The sequence below is a fragment of the Phalangium opilio genome, unplaced genomic scaffold (genome assembly GCF_054372755.1).
Source record: "Phalangium opilio isolate 3A_F unplaced genomic scaffold, DU_Popi_V2 ptg000105l_1, whole genome shotgun sequence".
NCBI classification, from domain to species: domain Eukaryota; kingdom Metazoa; phylum Arthropoda; class Arachnida; order Opiliones; family Phalangiidae; genus Phalangium; species Phalangium opilio.
In genome coordinates this window covers 4844797-4859342 of record NW_028324207.1, presented here as the reverse complement: position 1 = coordinate 4859342, position 14546 = coordinate 4844797, and the positions used below count along the sequence as shown (strand labels likewise).

Below are 14546 nucleotides of genomic sequence, written 5' to 3'. Positions count from 1 at the left end.
TTAGTTTTTATTATAGAAAATAAAGTTGCTAAGGGTGGTTTTCATTTCCATAAAAAAATTCAGACATTTTGGCAAAAAAAGGGAAATTTTCCCATAGGAATAACATGGGAAATGTTTGCTGTGATAGCCAAATGGTCTCGACCATTTTTTGAAGACTATTTATTCGATAGGTCTGAAAATGGTTTTAAATGAAAGGCTGAACATTAAACTGGTGCCTTTCGAAGTTTTATTGAAAACAATTAATATTAAGTATTATTTTTTGTACTTTTAAGCACATACTTAAACTTACGACCTTTTATTCTGTTGGACTTACGTGGTATAATCCTAGCTAAAATCATAGAGAAACGTACTGTTGGACTTACGCTGTTTTACCGCTAATAGAGCGAAGTTTTTTGTTTACTAAATGCGTCGTCCGCTCTGTTTATGGACGAGCTTAAGGCGAATTTTTCCACTTTTCATCTAAAAGAAGGGGTTAATTAGTCCCAATTTTATTTTATTCTCGTAAGTGAAACTTCATTATAATTTAATACAAAAGAATTTAAAGTTAAGATTTAGCCGATAATTTTTAAATTCACTGATTTCACTAAGCCTCGGTCAAAAGTTCAAGACAGGCTGATTGTACTATTGTACACTAGAGACCAATTGGCCGTGTTGCGTTCGTTTTAATGTGTTTCACCTGGTGCCATCGGTCAACGATAGCCGCTAATTAGGTAATTTGTTTAAATTAAATCAATTTTTGTTGTTTAAAGTAGATCAATGCAAACTACGCACAAGGGTTCGTTCCCTGGTTTCTCGACTGGTGCCGTCAGGCAACGGTTACCGCTACGAAGATACGTTTTTTACTGGTAAAATAAATGATAGATTCAATCACACTATCACTAAACCCTGTCACCAAATCAACCAATATTTTTAATTCAGGTCCTTCCAATCATTTGTACTAGGTAACAATTGAATTATTAATTATTTTGCGCTCATTCTAACGTTACCTAAGAAAACAATAAACGATGGCCAGATTGCCAACGATAAACGCTACAGAGATTAATATAAGAGGTTCACCGAAAGAACGTTGCAATATATGATCCAATGAGGGACTTTTTGTTGTTGTCATCACTGATGACCGGATATAGAAGCCTCCAAAAATAGTAGGAAGTTTTCAAATGCTTTACCTTCCACTCCTTATATGTAAAACTCTCTCTTAATGAACAAGGGTCCCTATTCTTTCTTTGGCAGCTTCTTCGAAAAATCATCGATTATTTTACCCGGGGCTAAGACAGGATTACTTTTTCATTAGTTAGTTACGCATTTAATCCTTTAGAACAAAGAAAAATTAGGCTAGATAATGCTCCACCTCGATTTTTACTTCCAAGTTTCTTTGTAATTCAACTTTAAATTTCACGAATATTGCAGTTGGAATAAATCCAATTTTTGCCGTACTTTTAGGGCAACACTTAAGCCCTTCTCAGACGATACAATATTTGACTCAACTAGATGGATGAAAAAGTATAGTCAGCAAAAATTGGTCAATGATCCATTTATAATTTGGTGATTCAACTTTTCCAACTTCTATTCAAACGTCCCAACTAGTTTACTGAACTCAACTTGACTCATCTTATTGAGTCAAAATGTTGTATCGTCCAAAAGGGCCTGAAGGTGTCAGATAAAATTGTGACCTTATCTAATCATTATTTGGGACGATTTTCACGTTTAATAATAGGAAATCTCATTGTTGATTAATGTGGTTTCTCATACAACATAGCCCAGCTACTGTGCTGTGACATATTGCTCTGTTGTTAAATTTTTAAATTGCGTCGCAAGCTTTTCAGATCAATTTTCGAATTTTTTACAACTTTTTGAGTCAAAGGTTCATAGACAAAAGTTTCTTAATAAACGCAAGTAAAAATCTAGCGCGTGTGTTACCTTACGTACTAGTGTATGTAAAACCCGTCGATGCAAGTCACTTATATTTAATTATAGTAATTTTGTTTATAGTTAATGAATTTAGTGTCATACCTTAAAAGCTTAAAAACAATTTGTTTTGGTTTAACACGAAGATACCACGAGTTACCCTACCTTTATTTATACATATAATATATGTTAAAAATTATGCCTTGGTAGACAAAGAGTTGAAAAAGTTTAAAAAAATCGATTCGCATTTTAAAGACGTAATTTTAAAACAATAATTATTTAAAAAAATGCTTATCTTCGTTTTTTGACCAAAATAGTTTATCATTTAAACATTACCATAAAGCGAGAAAGATATGGTACAGAAAATCATTTATAAACAATTGAGGCTTTTAAAAGAACAAATTCATTAAGATTACGTTCGAAATTGGTCCGTTAATTTCACGAAATTAAATGTGACGTGTTAAGCTTAGCAATAAGATAATAACGCGCTTAAGGTCTTCTGGACTGTTGCGAGGTCATCGCAGCTAGCCAAAGTTCCTATTTTATTTTTTATTTCGAAATAATAAATATAGTTTTCATAATTTCAAATATTTGATACTATGATATACTGTAGTACCATCCATGAAGAGCCCATTTTCTTGGAAAAATTATCAAGTGTAAATCATGTTTGAAAATGCTCAAGTAGAATTTTGGTGGAAAAAAAACTAAGATAAGATTTTTTTTTAAATAATTAATGTTAAATAATCATGACTTTAAAACTGAAAATTTGGATATGTGTACTTCAGCGAAATGATTTTGTAATCTTATCTATTACCATACTTATACTTTGTCTACATAGAAACTTTTCTACTAATATCTGTATCTTCAGTCTTAATTTTAATTTAATAAACCTAAGCAAAAATTAATATAATCTATTATATTTAACATATTATATATGTTTTCGAGAGTTGTGTTGAATTATTTTTAAAATTTGTCTATATACATTCCGTGAAATAATTCTTGATATTATCTATGTAAATTCACTCTAAAAAGGTTATGGATACATTGATTATGGTAAAAAGAAAGGCCACCTGACTCCGATTCGAACTTAATCTAAATCGAAACCTAACTTAATATAAATTTAATCTTAACAGTGTTCAAACCTAACCTATACCTGATCTATCACATAATAATTACAATGGGAGTCAGGTTGCCATTTCATACCGTTAATACATATAATTGGTTATTACCAAAAACTTATTAATGTACTAAGAACGTTGGATCATAACTTTAGCCTCTGGTACCATCCTCGCATACTTTATTGAGAAAGTTCGTCTGCTTATATTTTGTCTCCACCCACAAAAAATGTACATAGCGACATCTAGTGATCGAAAACGTCATTGTTATCTCTATTTTCGTGGTTAAATATTTTTTTTGAAACTGCGCCTGTAATAAAAAAGCAAATCGGACAACAATGCGATATAACTCCTAATTTAGCGGAATTAAGTTTTAAAGTTAAGAATATCTATAATTGATGTCATTAAATATTTTCTTTAAGTATCTGGTTTTTCTTTCTTTGTACTAAAATTATTATTGTAGTGCATTTACTTTACTTTACTTTTGCATTATCTATATTTAAAGTCCAAAATAAAAAAGAATAAGGCTGATAGATGGCGAACGCTAGTTTTGAAATTATAAGTCACTCCCATCAAAACATACAAAGTAGCCGAGGATGGGTAGGGAATTTGCTACGTTCAACGTTCTTCTTACATAAATCCGTTTTTGCTATTACATACAATTTTTGATAAAATGGTGAACTTTCTGTGTTGGAGACCAACAGGCCGTGGGGACCACAACAATCCGATATTGCCTTCTTACAATACGGTATAAATGCTCAATGAGATTGACCAGGGGAATTTACTAACGCTTTACTTTAACTAAAACACTAGAAATTGGTTAAAACTACACCTAATTCCATTTGCCAAAATGTTTTATCATGAAATTTTGAGGGCTAAATATTAACATGGGTGCCATAAAGGGGTAATTGTGGTATAATAACTTATGTTTTGAGAACTATCACATTTAAAAAATGCGGCTACATTAAATTTGGTATGACGACCACTAGCTGTTTACGAGGAACACACTGTAGACTGTGTATGGCAAATCTTGATCACCAAAAACGTAAGTGAACAAAGACTAACGGTGAGCTGTCTATTTCATTATTGGACTTACTTTCCACTATCTCAAGACGTATTTAAAATGTATATAGCATTTGAAATAACCCTTATATCCCTTTAAATAACCCTAAAATAATTTTCCAAGAACTACGATGACCGCGTAGGTACGTTTAAACGATGTCGCATGTGTTTGTTATATAGTGATTCCTTCACACGAACCCTTCACAAAATAATGCAAAATTTCATGATAAAATATTTTGGGCAAATGGAATTTTGTGAAAAACACGAAGATAAGTTTTTTTTAAATTGATGTTATATAATCATGTTTAAAAACTGAAAAATTTTAGTATCTGGACTTCGGTCATTCCATTTTCTTCTCTTATCGTTTACTCTTAAAGTCTTGGTCCACTAAGACAGTTTTTTATTAATTTTGTGAAGAATTAGGCCTAGGTAAAATTCGCTACTTTTTGAAAACACAATATACGTAACTTTTTTCTCGTATTTTTAAATTTAATTCTAATTGTAGTTCACACAATGTGTTTAATTTCATGAACTATGTAATTAGTTTCTCTTACGCACAATAAACAACCTTTTCATTTAATTTCATTACACATGATCTCGAATGACAGCCCGTGATTACGGATGATTCTGCATTCTTACTATGATAACGCCTGACTACAGACGAATGAGTGCAAGGATTACAGAATTATTACGTGACCATTAAGGATTACACTGATTACGGCAATTGGCTCGCTTCTTGATGGAAACTTGATTCAAATTTGAAATATTCGTTATTTTTATGATCTTGTGATTAAATATGAAAAAATTGTCGTCTGCTAATTTCCGCTATAGCATGTTGAGAATCCTACTGGTAAACAATTGTTTTTCATCAAATTTTGCTGACAAATTTACTTTTATTTCAAATTAAATACAAAGTACTTGATTTTGTACATTTATAACATTAGTTTAACAGTTTGTGTTTGGAGATGTTTCTTTAACTACCTTTTTTATTCCTTTTCTGTTCGGCTTTCTTAATGAGGTCGACAATTTCGGGATAATCGTGATGAACACTTAGTTGAAGCGGCGTATAACCATCCTTGTTCGTAACGTTCAACTCTGCACCGTGATCCAGGAAGACCTGGACGACATCCGCGCGTTCCATAAAGCAAGCGCGATGCAAAGGTGTATCGCCCTCCTTGTTAGCTATGTCGAGTCGCGCTCCGTATTTCAGTAAGGTTTTCGCCGTATAGGCGTTTTTAGAGTAATAAATGGCCGGGTTATTATATCCATCTACGACATTGACGTCGGGAACCTTCTCCAGTAATGTAACCAAACTTACTTTGAATCGAGATTCAGCGGCGTAAATAAGTGGAACGCCTTTACCTTTACCCGGAGTACGAGCGTTAACATTAGCACCGTTTTCGATAAGCACTTGGGCTGTCGCGTCGAAAGTGTCTATGTCGTCTTCAAATCCAGGGTAACGTCTAGCAACGCGACAAACTTCAATTAGAGCTGTTGCACCAACATTGTTTAAAGCGTCTATCTCGGCACCTAGCTTTATTAAAAGTTTAGCGATTTCGACTCGTCCATTTTTGGCGGCTAGTAACAAGCAGGTGTCATTTGAGTCATCTCGAATGTTAATGTCAGCACCCTTCGAAATCAAAAATTTCATCATTTCTGTGTGATCGTTTACGGCAGCTAGCATCAATGCCTCTCCCATTTTGAGTCCCTTCTCGAGGAGGAGTTTAACGACCTCCATATAATTATATGCGGCTGCATATTCTAGGGGTCGCATACTTCTGTATTTATCCGGGTCCGCACCCATTTTGATCAACATAATAGCTAACTCGGGCTTTTCCAAATAGATGGCGTTTTCTAAGGGAGTTCCATCATACCATTCGTCATACGCGTTAATATCGGCTCCATTCTTAAGCAGTCGAACCATTTCTTTCATGTTTCCGGCATTGATGGCGTCGAATAGGTCATCTTGAATAGTCGACAAAACTGGAACCGTCAGTGACACCTAGTACCATTTCAAAGAAAAATCATCGTTTACGGAAATTCAAAAGAACAAGGCAACTGACAAGTCTTTAAAATAACACAGACCCAAAATTGTTGTTAAAATAAGACCTCATACTGCGTTTAATGTATAAGGGTGGTTTTTTGATTCGATGTAACGTTTTTCCTATCATGGTTACTGCTTTGAAAAAATTCCACTGAACTACAATTCGGACCCTTAATATGTGGTTAAAATTTCAAAGAGTTCCCTTTATTAGTTTTTATTATAGAAAATAAAGTTGCTAAGGGTGGTTTTCATTTCCATAAAAAAATTCAGACATTTTGGCAAAAAAAGGGAAATTTTCCCATAGGAATAACATGGGAAATGTTTGCTGTGATAGCCAAATGGTCTCGACCATTTTTTGAAGACTATTTATTCGATAGGTCTGAAAATGGTTTTAAATGAAAGGCTGAACATTAAACTGGTGCCTTTCGAAGTTTTATTGAAAACAATTAATATTAAGTATTATTTTTTGTACTTTTAAGCACATACTTAAACTTACGACCTTTTATTCTGTTGGACTTACGTGGTATAATCCTAGCTAAAATCATAGAGAAACGTACTGTTGGACTTACGCTGTTTTACCGCTAATAGAGCGAAGTTTTTTGTTTACTAAATGCGTCGTCCGCTCTGTTTATGGACGAGCTTAAGGCGAATTTTTCCACTTTTCATCTAAAAGAAGGGGTTAATTAGTCCCAATTTTATTTTATTCTCGTAAGTGAAACTTCATTATAATTTAATACAAAAGAATTTAAAGTTAAGATTTAGCCGATAATTTTTAAATTCACTGATTTCACTAAGCCTCGGTCAAAAGTTCAAGACAGGCTGATTGTACTATTGTACACTAGAGACCAATTGGCCGTGTTGCGTTCGTTTTAATGTGTTTCACCTGGTGCCATCGGTCAACGATAGCCGCTAATTAGGTAATTTGTTTAAATTAAATCAATTTTTGTTGTTTAAAGTAGATCAATGCAAACTACGCACAAGGGTTCGTTCCCTGGTTTCTCGACTGGTGCCGTCAGGCAACGGTTACCGCTACGAAGATACGTTTTTTACTGGTAAAATAAATGATAGATTCAATCACACTATCACTAAACCCTGTCACCAAATCAACCAATATTTTTAATTCAGGTCCTTCCAATCATTTGTACTAGGTAACAATTGAATTATTAATTATTTTGCGCTCATTCTAACGTTACCTAAGAAAACAATAAACAATGGCCAGATTGCCAACGATAAACGCTACAGAGATTAATATAAGAGGTTCACCGAAAGAACGTTGCAATATATGATCCAATGAGGGACTTTTTGTTGTTGTCATCACTGATGACCGGATATAGAAGCCTCCAAAAATAGTAGGAAGTTTTCAAATGCTTTACCTTCCACTCCTTATATGTAAAACTCTCTCTTAATGAACAAGGGTCCCTATTCTTTCTTTGGCAGCTTCTTCGAAAAATCATCGATTATTTTACCCGGGGCTAAGACAGGATTACTTTTTCATTAGTTAGTTACGCATTTAATCCTTTAGAACAAAGAAAAATTAGGCTAGATAATGCTCCACCTCGATTTTTACTTCCAAGTTTCTTTGTAATTCAACTTTAAATTTCACGAATATTGCAGTTGGAATAAATCCAATTTTTGCCGTACTTTTAGGGCAACACTTAAGCCCTTCTCAGACGATACAATATTTGACTCAACTAGATGGATGAAAAAGTATAGTCAGCAAAAATTGGTCAATGATCCATTTATAATTTGGTGATTCAACTTTTCCAACTTCTATTCAAACGTCCCAACTAGTTTACTGAACTCAACTTGACTCATCTTATTGAGTCAAAATGTTGTATCGTCCAAAAGGGCCTGAAGGTGTCAGATAAAATTGTGACCTTATCTAATCATTATTTGGGACGATTTTCACGTTTAATAATAGGAAATCTCATTGTTGATTAATGTGGTTTCTCATACAACATAGCCCAGCTACTGTGCTGTGACATATTGCTCTGTTGTTAAATTTTTAAATTGCGTCGCAAGCTTTTCAGATCAATTTTCGAATTTTTTACAACTTTTTGAGTCAAAGGTTCATAGACAAAAGTTTCTTAATAAACGCAAGTAAAAATCTAGCGCGTGTGTTACCTTACGTACTAGTGTATGTAAAACCCGTCGATGCAAGTCACTTATATTTAATTATAGTAATTTTGTTTATAGTTAATGAATTTAGTGTCATACCTTAAAAGCTTAAAAACAATTTGTTTTGGTTTAACACGAAGATACCACGAGTTACCCTACCTTTATTTATACATATAATATATGTTAAAAATTATGCCTTGGTAGACAAAGAGTTGAAAAAGTTTAAAAAAATCGATTCGCATTTTAAAGACGTAATTTTAAAACAATAATTATTTAAAAAAATGCTTATCTTCGTTTTTTGACCAAAATAGTTTATCATTTAAACATTACCATAAAGCGAGAAAGATATGGTACAGAAAATCATTTATAAACAATTGAGGCTTTTAAAAGAACAAATTCATTAAGATTACGTTCGAAATTGGTCCGTTAATTTCACGAAATTAAATGTGACGTGTTAAGCTTAGCAATAAGATAATAACGCGCTTAAGGTCTTCTGGACTGTTGCGAGGTCATCGCAGCTAGCCAAAGTTCCTATTTTATTTTTTATTTCGAAATAATAAATATAGTTTTCATAATTTCAAATATTTGATACTATGATATACTGTAGTACCATCCATGAAGAGCCCATTTTCTTGGAAAAATTATCAAGTGTAAATCATGTTTGAAAATGCTCAAGTAGAATTTTGGTGGAAAAAAAACTAAGATAAGATTTTTTTTTAAATAATTAATGTTAAATAATCATGACTTTAAAACTGAAAATTTGGATATGTGTACTTCAGCGAAATGATTTTGTAATCTTATCTATTACCATACTTATACTTTGTCTACATAGAAACTTTTCTACTAATATCTGTATCTTCAGTCTTAATTTTAATTTAATAAACCTAAGCAAAAATTAATATAATCTATTATATTTAACATATTATATATGTTTTCGAGAGTTGTGTTGAATTATTTTTAAAATTTGTCTATATACATTCCGTGAAATAATTCTTGATATTATCTATGTAAATTCACTCTAAAAAGGTTATGGATACATTGATTATGGTAAAAAGAAAGGCCACCTGACTCCGATTCGAACTTAATCTAAATCGAAACCTAACTTAATATAAATTTAATCTTAACAGTGTTCAAACCTAACCTATACCTGATCTATCACATAATAATTACAATGGGAGTCAGGTTGCCATTTCATACCGTTAATACATATAATTGGTTATTACCAAAAACTTATTAATGTACTAAGAACGTTGGATCATAACTTTAGCCTCTGGTACCATCCTCGCATACTTTATTGAGAAAGTTCGTCTGCTTATATTTTGTCTCCACCCACAAAAAATGTACATAGCGACATCTAGTGATCGAAAACGTCATTGTTATCTCTATTTTCGTGGTTAAATATTTTTTTTGAAACTGCGCCTGTAATAAAAAAGCAAATCGGACAACAATGCGATATAACTCCTAATTTAGCGGAATTAAGTTTTAAAGTTAAGAATATCTATAATTGATGTCATTAAATATTTTCTTTAAGTATCTGGTTTTTCTTTCTTTGTACTAAAATTATTATTGTAGTGCATTTACTTTACTTTACTTTTGCATTATCTATATTTAAAGTCCAAAATAAAAAAGAATAAGGCTGATAGATGGCGAACGCTAGTTTTGAAATTATAAGTCACTCCCATCAAAACATACAAAGTAGCCGAGGATGGGTAGGGAATTTGCTACGTTCAACGTTCTTCTTACATAAATCCGTTTTTGCTATTACATACAATTTTTGATAAAATGGTGAACTTTCTGTGTTGGAGACCAACAGGCCGTGGGGACCACAACAATCCGATATTGCCTTCTTACAATACGGTATAAATGCTCAATGAGATTGACCAGGGGAATTTACTAACGCTTTACTTTAACTAAAACACTAGAAATTGGTTAAAACTACACCTAATTCCATTTGCCAAAATGTTTTATCATGAAATTTTGAGGGCTAAATATTAACATGGGTGCCATAAAGGGGTAATTGTGGTATAATAACTTATGTTTTGAGAACTATCACATTTAAAAAATGCGGCTACATTAAATTTGGTATGACGACCACTAGCTGTTTACGAGGAACACACTGTAGACTGTGTATGGCAAATCTTGATCACCAAAAACGTAAGTGAACAAAGACTAACGGTGAGCTGTCTATTTCATTATTGGACTTACTTTCCACTATCTCAAGACGTATTTAAAATGTATATAGCATTTGAAATAACCCTTATATCCCTTTAAATAACCCTAAAATAATTTTCCAAGAACTACGATGACCGCGTAGGTACGTTTAAACGATGTCGCATGTGTTTGTTATATAGTGATTCCTTCACACGAACCCTTCACAAAATAATGCAAAATTTCATGATAAAATATTTTGGGCAAATGGAATTTTGTGAAAAACACGAAGATAAGTTTTTTTTTAAATTGATGTTATATAATCATGTTTAAAAACTGAAAAATTTTAGTATCTGGACTTCGGTCATTCCATTTTCTTCTCTTATCGTTTACTCTTAAAGTCTTGGTCCACTAAGACAGTTTTTTATTAATTTTGTGAAGAATTAGGCCTAGGTAAAATTCGCTACTTTTTGAAAACACAATATACGTAACTTTTTTCTCGTATTTTTAAATTTAATTCTAATTGTAGTTCACACAATGTGTTTAATTTCATGAACTATGTAATTAGTTTCTCTTACGCACAATAAACAACCTTTTCATTTAATTTCATTACACATGATCTCGAATGACAGCCCGTGATTACGGATGATTCTGCATTCTTACTATGATAACGCCTGACTACAGACGAATGAGTGCAAGGATTACAGAATTATTACGTGACCATTAAGGATTACACTGATTACGGCAATTGGCTCGCTTCTTGATGGAAACTTGATTCAAATTTGAAATATTCGTTATTTTTATGATCTTGTGATTAAATATGAAAAAATTGTCGTCTGCTAATTTCCGCTATAGCATGTTGAGAATCCTACTGGTAAACAATTGTTTTTCATCAAATTTTGCTGACAAATTTACTTTTATTTCAAATTAAATACAAAGTACTTGATTTTGTACATTTATAACATTAGTTTAACAGTTTGTGTTTGGAGATGTTTCTTTAACTACCTTTTTTATTCCTTTTCTGTTCGGCTTTCTTAATGAGGTCGACAATTTCGGGATAATCGTGATGAACACTTAGTTGAAGCGGCGTATAACCATCCTTGTTCGTAACGTTCAACTCTGCACCGTGATCCAGGAAGACCTGGACGACATCCGCGCGTTCCATAAAGCAAGCGCGATGCAAAGGTGTATCGCCCTCCTTGTTAGCTATGTCGAGTCGCGCTCCGTATTTCAGTAAGGTTTTCGCCGTATAGGCGTTTTTAGAGTAATAAATGGCCGGGTTATTATATCCATCTACGACATTGACGTCGGGAACCTTCTCCAGTAATGTAACCAAACTTACTTTGAATCGAGATTCAGCGGCGTAAATAAGTGGAACGCCTTTACCTTTACCCGGAGTACGAGCGTTAACATTAGCACCGTTTTCGATAAGCACTTGGGCTGTCGCGTCGAAAGTGTCTATGTCGTCTTCAAATCCAGGGTAACGTCTAGCAACGCGACAAACTTCAATTAGAGCTGTTGCACCAACATTGTTTAAAGCGTCTATCTCGGCACCTAGCTTTATTAAAAGTTTAGCGATTTCGACTCGTCCATTTTTGGCGGCTAGTAACAAGCAGGTGTCATTTGAGTCATCTCGAATGTTAATGTCAGCACCCTTCGAAATCAAAAATTTCATCATTTCTGTGTGATCGTTTACGGCAGCTAGCATCAATGCCTCTCCCATTTTGAGTCCCTTCTCGAGGAGGAGTTTAACGACCTCCATATAATTATATGCGGCTGCATATTCTAGGGGTCGCATACTTCTGTATTTATCCGGGTCCGCACCCATTTTGATCAACATAATAGCTAACTCGGGCTTTTCCAAATAGATGGCGTTTTCTAAGGGAGTTCCATCATACCATTCGTCATACGCGTTAATATCGGCTCCATTCTTAAGCAGTCGAACCATTTCTTTCATGTTTCCGGCATTGATGGCGTCGAATAGGTCATCTTGAATAGTCGACAAAACTGGAACCGTCAGTGACACCTAGTACCATTTCAAAGAAAAATCATCGTTTACGGAAATTCAAAAGAACAAGGCAACTGACAAGTCTTTAAAATAACACAGACCCAAAATTGTTGTTAAAATTGAGCAGGGAACAGTTTAAAAAGTTCTATGCCTAGCTAGCCTGGAAGGGTCTGTAAAATGGTCGGCAAACCATTAATTTTTTATTTTTTTTTTTGGAAAAAGTTTTTATTGTCGTCACAATAAGCAAAACGATATTCCGGGAAAATAGCCATATCTGACAGGCGGTACAATTGGGCCAATCACATCGCCTTTGCTATTCTTATGGTCAACAGTTCTTGTAAACGCAGTACCGGTCTCAGAATCTAGGGAGTGGTTACTGAGCAAACGCCAGAGCGGGGCAGGGGACATTTTATTCGAAATAGAGAGAATTTGAAGAAGGCTCACAACCAATCACAAGAGGGATTAGCCGGATGTGAGTGACCGCTTTAAAACCACGAAATAGTTCATCCTTGACGTATTTTGTGTAAGCAAAGAGGAGAGAAAGATGGAGAGAGAATCAGTATAGGCAGCCGTGATCCATGCGTGGTGAAAACGGTACACCGCGGCGCCTGAGCGCAGCTTTCTCGCGCATAGTTGACGTAGGGGATGACAGAGACAAAACGAGGAGGTTCATGTCTCCATGCGCAAAGGATGTGCGTCCTAAAACTAAACGTACCGAAAATTGCTTTTAGTACCCCTTTTTTCCCATTTCTCAGCGGATTTTATAAAGCGCGTTTCTATCTTCTTCTTTCTCTCCTTTTTGTCATTAGCTGCTGACGTCAATGATTGGAGGCGGGAAACTTTTTCAAAAAAGTTGAAAAAACCCATCGGTGGTTCTAGTTATCATTCACGGAATTCTCGCTATGTAGCCTTTAGATAAATTAAGAGTGGATTAAAGCCTTTATAGGGGAATAGAAAGCTGTTAGCTTTAGATGAGGCGCGAGATGCATTAGTAAAGGGACCTTCGGATCCAGTATGGCCAGGGAATTCGAAATTTCACATCACTCTTTAAAGCCAGATACGCGAAGAGAATTTTAGTATAAGATTAGTAGTAAAATACTTTGAGATAATGTTCAGTTTTTTTATTATTGAAGATTATAGAAGTCACTGGTTTAAAAATTATAATTAATTTTAATGACTGCTTAGGATGAATATTATATACTCACTGTTATGATAATCAGCCACATCTTCAAAAGGTTGCCCATCATCTTGAACGCGTTTAAATGTTCAAATTGCCTTACTTTCTCAGTTGTAGTGAGGGTGTTATAATTTAAAACCTACCTATTTCTAGATTTTTTTCAAAATAACCTCCCTTATTTTCTTAAAATAAAGTTATCTCTAATATATAACGATATGTGACGTATTTTAACATGCTTTAATATTGTTAGTCCAGAAGGAGTTGTTTAAACAGAGATTGTTTCAATTTTTTTTAAACTAGTGCAATTAAGGATACAAGTTCATTTTTTTTCACGATTAGATTTTATTTAAGTAACGTAGGTAAGAGTACATCTACACGTAAGCTATTACATTTCTTGAAAAATATGTTATTTTCCGACAAAAGTAACTACAACGTAAATACTAAGTAATGTTGATTATTTTGAGTGTTCTTTTTTGTGTTGAAACCTGTAAGGATTTTTTACCTCTCCGAATCGAGTGACGATGACGTTACACGTTAGAATAGGTATGTTTAAAATGTTTTAGGAATAACGTTTTTGAAAAGATCTAACTAAAATTAAGGTACATTACTGACGGTTAAAATAATTAATACCAATTATATTTATTTAATTATTTATTTAAAAAAACTTAATTGGGTCTCGATTCGAAGAAGTTTATTTTGCTTTCACAATAATTGCATATAAGTTGCTTCGTATTGCCTTTACCGTTTTTTAAAAATTTCACCTAACTAAAATATAGACATTTAATATGTGATAACACCAAACCCTATTTGCGTTGAATATTGTAACACTAAGAAATACAAATATTCCCACTAACATGTAGTTGCATTACTTATGATCATAATCGATAATTTAATCCGGTAAAATCGATAACCTTTCTACATAAGTAAAGTGTATAAAGAGAAAATGAAGATCGAGCGACGTGTACTCGG

At 33.6% G+C, this 14546-nt stretch overlaps 2 long non-coding RNA genes across 2 annotated transcripts; both read left to right on the top strand.

Moving 5' to 3' along the window:
- The first annotated feature begins 239 nt into the window (after positions 1-239).
- LOC149627448 (uncharacterized) lies at positions 240-1003 on the top strand. The gene is made up of 3 exons (XR_016374466.1): positions 240-501; positions 589-845; positions 919-1003. It is a non-coding gene; the product is annotated as an uncharacterized LOC149627448 (long non-coding RNA).
- A 5570-nt stretch (positions 1004-6573) lies between these two features.
- LOC149627447 (uncharacterized) lies at positions 6574-7372 on the top strand. The gene is made up of 3 exons (XR_016374465.1): positions 6574-6834; positions 6922-7178; positions 7252-7372. It is a non-coding gene; the product is annotated as an uncharacterized LOC149627447 (long non-coding RNA).
- The last annotated feature ends 7174 nt before the right edge of the window (positions 7373-14546 follow it).